At 35.2% G+C, this 9,048-nt stretch overlaps 1 protein-coding gene across 2 annotated transcripts in view; it reads right to left on the bottom strand.

The window, feature by feature from the left end:
* Positions 1 to 3,025: 3,025 nt before the first annotated feature.
* Positions 3,026 to 9,048, bottom strand: part of fam168b (family with sequence similarity 168 member B) — a 62,974-nt gene continuing 56,951 nt past the window's right edge. For both annotated transcript variants that reach the window (XM_059949098.1, XM_059949100.1), the window contains exon 7: positions 3,026 to 7,955. The gene's annotated coding sequence lies outside the window, so the exon portion shown is untranslated. The remainder of the gene's footprint in view (positions 7,956 to 9,048) is intronic.

The raw sequence follows: 9,048 nt of genomic DNA, 5'->3' as shown, positions 1-9,048 counted from the left end.
AATATGGGCCCAGTTTAGAAAATCTAATGGTGTTCATGTTTTCTCTGTTTCTAGTCCTATCTTGCATAATCATCTTTTCTTACCTTCTATGCAAGATTCAACATTTCATGATTGATATAGAATGGGCATTAAGCACTTTGAAGATCTTTCATTGATCATTGTTTTGCAACTTTCCAACAACTTTAGAAAATACACCAAACCTATTTTCCTCCACAGGCTATATCCTTTTATGCCTTATCCATTCAAGTGTTTATTTAAATGTCTGAAAACTCATCAACGTCTGTGCTTTAGGAGGCTAAAGAAATTCAGCACATCCCTGTTGACACTCAGTATTTAACTTGGAAAGGTCAAGCCTTAGAGAATTTTGAAATTATTTTTTTAAATGCAGTACCACTTTCCTACAAAAGCTCCATAATCCCTCAATTCCATTCATATCCAAAAACTTATCAATTGTATTGAATGTACTCAACAACACATACAATGATGACAGGGAGGCATATTGGAGTGAAATGGATAGACCAACTGACTACTGTCGTAACAACAACCTTGCGGTCAAATTCAGCAAAATCGATTGTGGACTTTAGGAAAAGGGGAAGGCAAATGTACCTGCAATGGCAATGGTGAGCAGCTTCAATTTCCTAGGTGTCAACATCTTGTACAATCTATCCTGGGCCCAGTGCATAGATGCATCCACGAAATTCAAGAAAGTTCATTGTTATGGAAAATTCTGACCGACATCTACAGATGTACAGTGTAAAATCATTCTGACTGGTTGCATCAAGGTGTGGTATGGAAAGTGCACAGAAATGGAAGAGTCTAAGTGGAATAATGTACCCAGCCAGTTCACTCATGGGTACCGCTGCTCCTGCCAGAGTCCATGTCTCCGGAAGGCAATATCTAACCTTTAAGTTCTCACTCCATCTTGTCCCTTATCCTGTTCTCAGGCAAGGTACACGAGCCTGAAGACCCTCACCTCATACGTTCAACAGACACTTCTTGTCCCTTGCCATCAGGTTCTTGAACTAACTGAAAAGATCCTAATCCTCAAACTGTATTTCTCTTTGCTCTCTCTGAACTTACTCTCATGTAATTATGCCTATTTAAATTGTTAGGTAATTTATGTCTGGTTAACTTATGGCTGCTAACATAGCACTAGAGCAACAGAACACTATTCTTAAAATTAATGGGAATGAGCAGTTTCAATACGAATCTATGAAGGGAATAGTCAAGTTTGACTAATGTGCTGAGGATATGGCTTATGTTTGTCATTGTCCACACCATTGCCACAAAAACCAAAAAGTCATGGCATTTATACCCTAGGTATGTATGCCTATGAAACAAATTTGAAGCTCGGTTTCATGGTTGCTTGGGGATAACCTTCTAAAATTCATCTTCTGGGTAAAGAATTTCTTGTTTCATACCAGAATTGCAAACCTCCTGTTTTGAAACTGAGATTCCTGGATCCAGACACGAAAACCAAGGGAAACATCAGTGGTGGGATACCTAGTGAGGACTAGAGCAGAACATTTTGAAAATAATGGGATTGTACTACCTCAACATGGGCTTTGGAAGGGAATAGACAAGATTGATTAACCTGTTGAGGACATGATTCATAAAATATTTACAGGTAAACGACTGGATGTTGTGTATTTGGATTTCTGGGAGGATTATGATTAGATCCCAACACAAGAGAGTTGGTATGCAAGGTTAAAGCACTTCAGCTAGGAGTACTAAATTGTTCAGTGGACTGCAAAATTAAATGGGTAAAATAGCTCCTTCTCAGAATGACCACTCTTACCAGGAGGGACATGCAAGGATCAGAATTTTGGTCGCAGTGATTCACAACCTATATCAATGATTTGTCTAAGGGGTTGAAATGTTATATTTTTAAGTTTACTAATAATTCTAAACTATGTTGGATTGTTGGTATAAAGAATACAGAATGACGACATGGAGATATAGACAAGTTCGGTAATGGTTAAGAACATGGTAGAAATATGCAATATAGAAAAAGGAGATGCACGAACATAAAAAGACTTAATTCGTGAGGCTGAGAAATGTGAAGCTTGAAGGAAGCAAGATGTGCTTGAACACTGACCAGAGATAAATGCAAGTACAGCAAGCAATTAACAGGACAGCTGGTATCTTATTGTTTATTACAAGCGCCCTCGATTTTAGAAGTGAGGAATTACTGCAATTGTATTTTATTTTAGGTGAGATTACTCCTGTAACTTTGGTCTATTTACTTAAATATCGAAGGACATCTTTGCCTTTGAGGAAATACAGTTAAGAATGACTAAACTGGTTTCAAAGATGGCAAGTCTGTCATACATGAGAGATAAGTAGCAGACTTGGGTTATATTCTTTCCATTGAATGATACAAGAAGGTCTCATTGAAACTTCAAAATTATTGACTGGCATAACAGGTACAAGTTGAACATTTCTTCTCACTAAGATATCCAAGACCAGGCACCACAGTTTGAAAACATAGGATTGAGACAATGAGAAATACCATTACTCAATACCAGCAGAGCTTTTAGAAATTTTTTCTCCAGATATTTGTAGTGACTGAGTCATGTTCCAAGTAGAGACTGGTATATTTTTGGGGTTTAAAGGTCTATGAGGAAGTGTTAGAAAATATGGCTGAGGTGGAAGACTACCCACAATCATGAAGGAAGCAGGAAACAGAACCTAGTGACTTACAGCTTAAAGCGTGGCTTGTATACTGTATTTCAATTCACGCTTAATTCTGTGTTTTGGCTCCATAGCCTACCAACCTTTGCAACCCCCAAGCATTCACAGCCTCGGCCCCATTTCCAGCTGCACAACCCTGCCCACACTCCACATCCCAGGCTCACACTATAGTGTAACAAATATGCCAGATACCAAACAATAGATTTCTGGACAGACAGTAAATTATCTTTTACTGTACTGCAAACTGTAATGAGTTATCTTCCCTTTAAACGCATCTAAAAGGATATATGAAAGAATAAATATTTTTTCAAAAGATGAGGTAAGCACGATGTAAGCAACACAAGTCAATCTTTATTGAAAACTTAAGTATTAATACATAACAATTTTTGTTACAATAAACATGCCTTGAAGTTTCTTTTTTTAAATCTGAGCTCACCTACTTGTCAGATTGCTTTTAAAAAAATAACAATGTATGAATTTACACATAATTGAATTGGCTCAGAAAGGAAATGTCAAAATTTGTTTATGTTATCCAATGTAAAACGGTGCTTTGCTTTAAAACTGCTTTTTGGAAGACAACACTGACCTAGACTAAATAAGTACCAAAATAATATGTTTATATTTATTAAGCATAGTGTTGAATAGTCAATTTCTTTTTAAAAGTGTGCCCTTAACAAAAACATAAACTCTCTATGGTGACTCTGTTGTGCCTGTGTTGAATATGGTGTTTTACTTTGAACAGAAAAGCTGTCATACAGCACTATACTGCACATCACCATACACAAATCTACTCATTCAGTAAAATTCTGCAATTCAAAATTGCAATTTCTTATTATGAGAGGAAATATTTTGGATCACGTCCATCTCAACTGCTGTGAGTATGCTGGCTCAGTGGCTCTGATGGGAATTTAAGCAGGAGGTGGATGAATAGGGTGGTCGGGGGAAATTCTCACAACTGACTGCTCTTCAGATTAAGCACTACTGCATCCCAACTGATACTCAGAAAGCAAAAGAGAGAAAAAAGACCCTCTCCATCACCATACGAAGAATTAACGATAAAAATAGCATCCAGTTGCTTGACAGGAATCTAACATTTTGGAATATGTCAACTCAACTATTAAATGTTTGAACACAAATATGCATTTGCCCAGGAATCTGTGCTGACTTCTGTATTTGTCCCAATTCAAGCCAAATTACTTTAATTGAATACCAAATGACACTATAAGAATACATACAACCAAGTTTAAGAGAATGAATTAACAAAGCATTAGGTTAATAGGAAAACTTAATTAGATATCATGTTTATGTTTATACAGACAATTCAACATCAGATGTTCCTTTCCAGTTTCTGAGCAAAAGCACATACACCATAGCAGTTTGAAAATATTTCAAAGTCTCAAAATTGCATGAGGTTATTGGTACAATATCTTAACTCGGGTCAGTTAATTTGGTTCTCTCAAACAGAACCTTTGGACAGCGGAGAAGGTTTAGTCCGCTTAAATTACATGTTCCTTTATATATAAAAAAATACAACAGTAGCTCAGAACTAGTCTGCATGCATTACAAAGTGCAGTAAAGTTGTACATCCATTTGCAAATTTCAAATATGACCCCTGAAAAGTTTCTGGATGCTAAAAGAAAATTAAATTTTGGATTCCCTTCCATCCACACTTTTCAAAAAAAAATTGTATGAATGAGTACTCACCAAAATGTGAGTAGAAATATGAACACTGGGGGGTGGCTAAAGCACCAAATGAGAGTGATTTGTTATAATGTGCAATAAAGCATAATTTGGTCTGCCAAGTTTTAAAAAAATAAAAAAAGCAACTAAATGTCAAACTCAGCACGAGTTCATGTACAGCAGTGTAACATGAAGAAATTCCCAGATTTAAACAGTGCTTTAAACATTATCCTTGATAGGTTTCCATGGTTTTTTTTTCCTTCACATCAGTGCCCATTATCTTTTTCCTTAAAATATACATTAAAGGAAGTGTACAATCTATGAACACTGCCTAAGCTGCTTTGCACTGTTATTTTTAAACTTCACAACTTGTTCATCCACTAACCACTGGTATGCAACAAATACTACAGAACTAGAATAGATTCCAAATGATCGTGGCCTAAGCAAGGATTGCATATTTGAAAAACCACTCTAATTTCCATTCTGCACTCATTGTCCACATTGATGCCACAATAGCAGTTAAGACCAAAAATTCAGTACATATTAGTTTAGTTGGTGGGTTGATATAGAATTCATTGGAGATGCATTTCTTTTAGAGGAAATTAAAGCATTAGTCCAGTGTACAGTGTTGGTTTCAGGTTGGTAATTATGTTCACTTTTCATGTAAAATTTTAAACTACTAAATCTTTAAAAGAACGAGCACCGAAAACACGACATATTTTTTAAAATCGGGAAATCTTTTGTAAAGTTAATTTAGCCTGTAACTGTGAAAGTTCAAGGATTTTAAAAAGCCACAGTACAGCTTTCCTAAATAAAGATCACTTCATTTTAGTTATATTTGTTTCCAAGTCCTGTAAACACCAGGTAGAAACAGCCTGCGAACATCACAGAAATCTCACGATGAAAAATGAGTGAAGACTTCATTATCTAACTCACCAAACTGAAGAGGAATCAAGAATAGAATTACAATCATAAAATTACTTCCTTGTTTGTGCCATTTTAATATAAGGTTTGTAAAAGAACTTCAGGTCCCATCAACACACACACCGCCATTCTGAAATGCAGCTACATAGGAGGTCTGAAGTATTCCATTTTTGCAGTCTGCAAAACTAGATGTTAAATGAGTTCACGACAAACCATTAAGTTACATAATGCTCTATTTTTGGAAGTTAAATGCCTTGACCATTACTATTACCAGCAGTAATGCGCTGACTATCCAAAAAGTGTTGAAGAACTGGTCTCGGGAGTATTTTAAACATGAAATTAACATACATGCTAAATCAATTATAAAAGTTCAATATAGAAAAATGGAATAGGAAAGATTTGAGTCTAAAAGTTGTGTGCTTGTTCCCCTTGAATACTTCTTTGCTAGCTACTATCAAAACAATTCTAATTCATTAACTGACTAACTCCTCTACATAAATGGTTTCCACGACTAATTTCCTCCATTTGTGCTAATTCACGTAGAATCTGACAAGAGTTTAGAAAGTAACAATCCCACAGAATTTTGGATCCTTTATGCATCATGTATGATACCAGCAGCAACCTGTTAAACTCCCTACATCAATCATATCTCACCCACATAAAGGAAGACAGTTGTATGCCCTCTACTGCACTGCAAGACCATTTTAATCATCAATTAGAATTTGCTAGGGTCTAGGGCCACTTCTGAAATGACACTTCATGATAAATGAAGGCTATTATCATTATTAATCTCTTAAAGGGTAACATTATACTCTTTTTTTTCCTGATGTTATAAAACAAACATTCTTTATTGAAAGTGTTAGGTCCTATGAAATATATACACAAAAAAAATCCTAAACCCTTGACCCACCCAAATAATCTTGTCATTTTCAAAAGATGTACCAGTGAATTTACTAACTGAGCCCATTAAATCTGCATGACTGCTTTTTTTTTTGTTACCCATCAAAAATGCAACAGGACTCAGGATTTTTACATGGTTACTATTAATCAAGTTCCTCAGCTTCTGTTTCCCCTCCAAGTATTCCTCCAATTCTGTAGGGTCTATACCTTAACTCAGTCATCTGGGTAAGGCAATTAGCCCAAACAGGAAACATTAGAGGACATGTCAATTTGCACTATTCAGTTTATGGTCTAAAAGAAAACTCAATGATGACATTACCAGGTCATGGGAACTCAATCGTCTGCTGCAATAAAATGCACAGAGACATCAGGATGAAAGCTCTTAAATGCTGAAAAGAAGACTACCTGCCTTTCTTATCATTAACAACAAAACTGTTTTTAAACTGTTACAATCTGCACATCACAATTGCTGCAGAAACTAGCATGCCCTGCAAAAGTCAGATTTCGAACGAATAGATTCCTCAAACCAGCAACATGAAACTTACCCCCTTTGGTTTAATACTAGTGTGAATATTTGGAATCATGAAGTCATAAATGCCATTGAAAATGTTATTCATGCTTGCTTTAAACAATTAAGTCATCCGATGTGATAGAAAACACAGAACAGATCTGGATAATTCAAATTATATGTGAGGACCTAACAATATCACCTTTGTTACCCTTAATGTTCAGAACAATCAAGGCCTTTAAATGTCTTATTACAACCAGGATCCTAATCCTGTAAGTATTACCATTTAGGGATTGGTATTAAGCACTGATAATTTTATTTACCTATTGCCCAAATGACCAGTGATCTTGAATTTAAAGTGAAAAATTTAGACGTGAACAAAATGTGAATATTTAAAGACTTCCAAATTCATGAACTACAAATCATCAAGTGACATGATTTGAAGTCAGAGGTGTATGTTACTGAAATATTAAATCAAAGAATATAAAAATATGTTATTTTACCTTACTACTAGCCATTTCTGATTCTTTAGAAGTTAGTACATTTCCTTTATCCATCATGCTTTAATCCCTATGGTTGCCTCTCCCAAATATAACACTGGATCTAATGCAGTTTTAAATGAAAAAGGGCTGGTAAGTCAATGCCTTCGGGCTTCATTTCATGCCTTCCGGAACACTACCTCCAGGTGCTGTGCTCTAAATGCATCAATTGCTCGAGAAAGTAAATTGATACACTAGCTAAAGGAATTTAACTGTTCCCATTAAAAAAAAACAATGAACATAACAGATCAGCCAGAAGTTTTTCTTTCTGTTACAGAAATTCACTTGCATTTTCTTTTGAGACATTACATACAATGATTCTGCATTATTGAAATTAAGTTGCAAATTTTTGTATCTCAGTTCCTTTGGATTTTTCATATGATGGTTTTGCATCAGTCATTGCAGGTAGATTTGAGCAAGCATTTGTAACATGCATTGAACTAGATATGAATCCAAATATACGTATACTCCCTTTTGTATAATCTATAAAATTGCAAGACAGTCCACAAAACAGGTTTTTCATGACTTGAGTACTGCTGAGTTCCAAGATGCAAGATATGCAGCCACGATAATCTTCGTGTTATTTTTGGTAGTGTTTGGCAAGTATTGAGAGCATTGATGAACTGGAAGGAAGGATCCTGGTTGGAGGCATGTGGGAATCAGCACCAAGTGTTAAAACTTGTTTGATTGCATATCTCCCACCTTTCAACCTGTGAAAGAGCATTTTAGATATTTAGATCCCAATACTTCCATTCTTTCCAAGCCAATAAACTAAAACCACTGTACATTCCTCTTAGCTACAAAAACAGAAAACATAAGTGCTATGTAATTTTTTTTAAATGACTGTTTTTTGCAAAGTGACTGCAATTTTCATTAGACCCTGCACAAATATTCATTGCAAAATGACATCTGGTTTAAGAGTGCAGCATTAGTATGCTTAACATGGAAGAATAAATTAACTAGGTAAAGTCAAGGTACACAATTTATGGTCAGTAGCAAAGTAATAGCATGTGCTCCTAGCATTAGAGCCAAATTCTTATAAAGATGCACATGGCTTTGCTTTTAATGTTGATAGCTATCACATATCAGTTGAAATGAGAACAGAGGCATCCAGCAGCTGTGGTGTCATCACACTGACTGAGCTATCAGTCTTATTAAATAACTCTCAGGCAGCAAACCAAGAAAAAAAGCATCATTTTAATTAACTCTTTGAAGCACCTTACAATTTTGAATAAAGACTGGGAAAATACAACTATTATTAAAATATAAACTGAAATGACTTAAAAACCCTTTAAAGTGTTTAGATCTTGAAATATTTTGTCAAGAATTCATAGCTTGCATTCATAAAATTATACTTTTAGAACCCAAGTTTGCTCAGCAGTACCTATAGTATGGCACGCTTTTTTTTAAACAGATTTTGAGCTTGAGCAAGAAATTGTAACATTTTCAGGGAACTTTATAACAAAATTAACTTGGAAATAACTAATACACTAATTTAGAGATTTCCTGTCCATTAAGAAGTATGAACATGGTTTAGTCTTGGAGAAAAAAAACGAATCATTGATAGTAAATTGGGAATTTCCACAATAAATAACATAGAGTGCCTATGAAAAGTATTCACCTTCCTTGGAAGTTCTCACGTTTTATTGTTTTAAGTCACAGTGGACTTAATTTGGCTTTTCTGACAATGAACAACAGAAAAAGACTTGTGTCAAAGTGAAAACAGATTTGTACAAAGTGATCTAAATTATCTACAAATATAAAACACAAGATAATTGATTGCCTAAGTATTCACCCCCCCCC

Source organism: Hypanus sabinus, chromosome 2, assembly GCF_030144855.1.
Source record: "Hypanus sabinus isolate sHypSab1 chromosome 2, sHypSab1.hap1, whole genome shotgun sequence".
Lineage (NCBI taxonomy): Eukaryota > Metazoa > Chordata > Chondrichthyes > Myliobatiformes > Dasyatidae > Hypanus > Hypanus sabinus.
The sequence above is the reverse complement of the archived record's forward strand: the minus strand, read 5'-3'. Positions and strand labels throughout refer to the sequence as shown.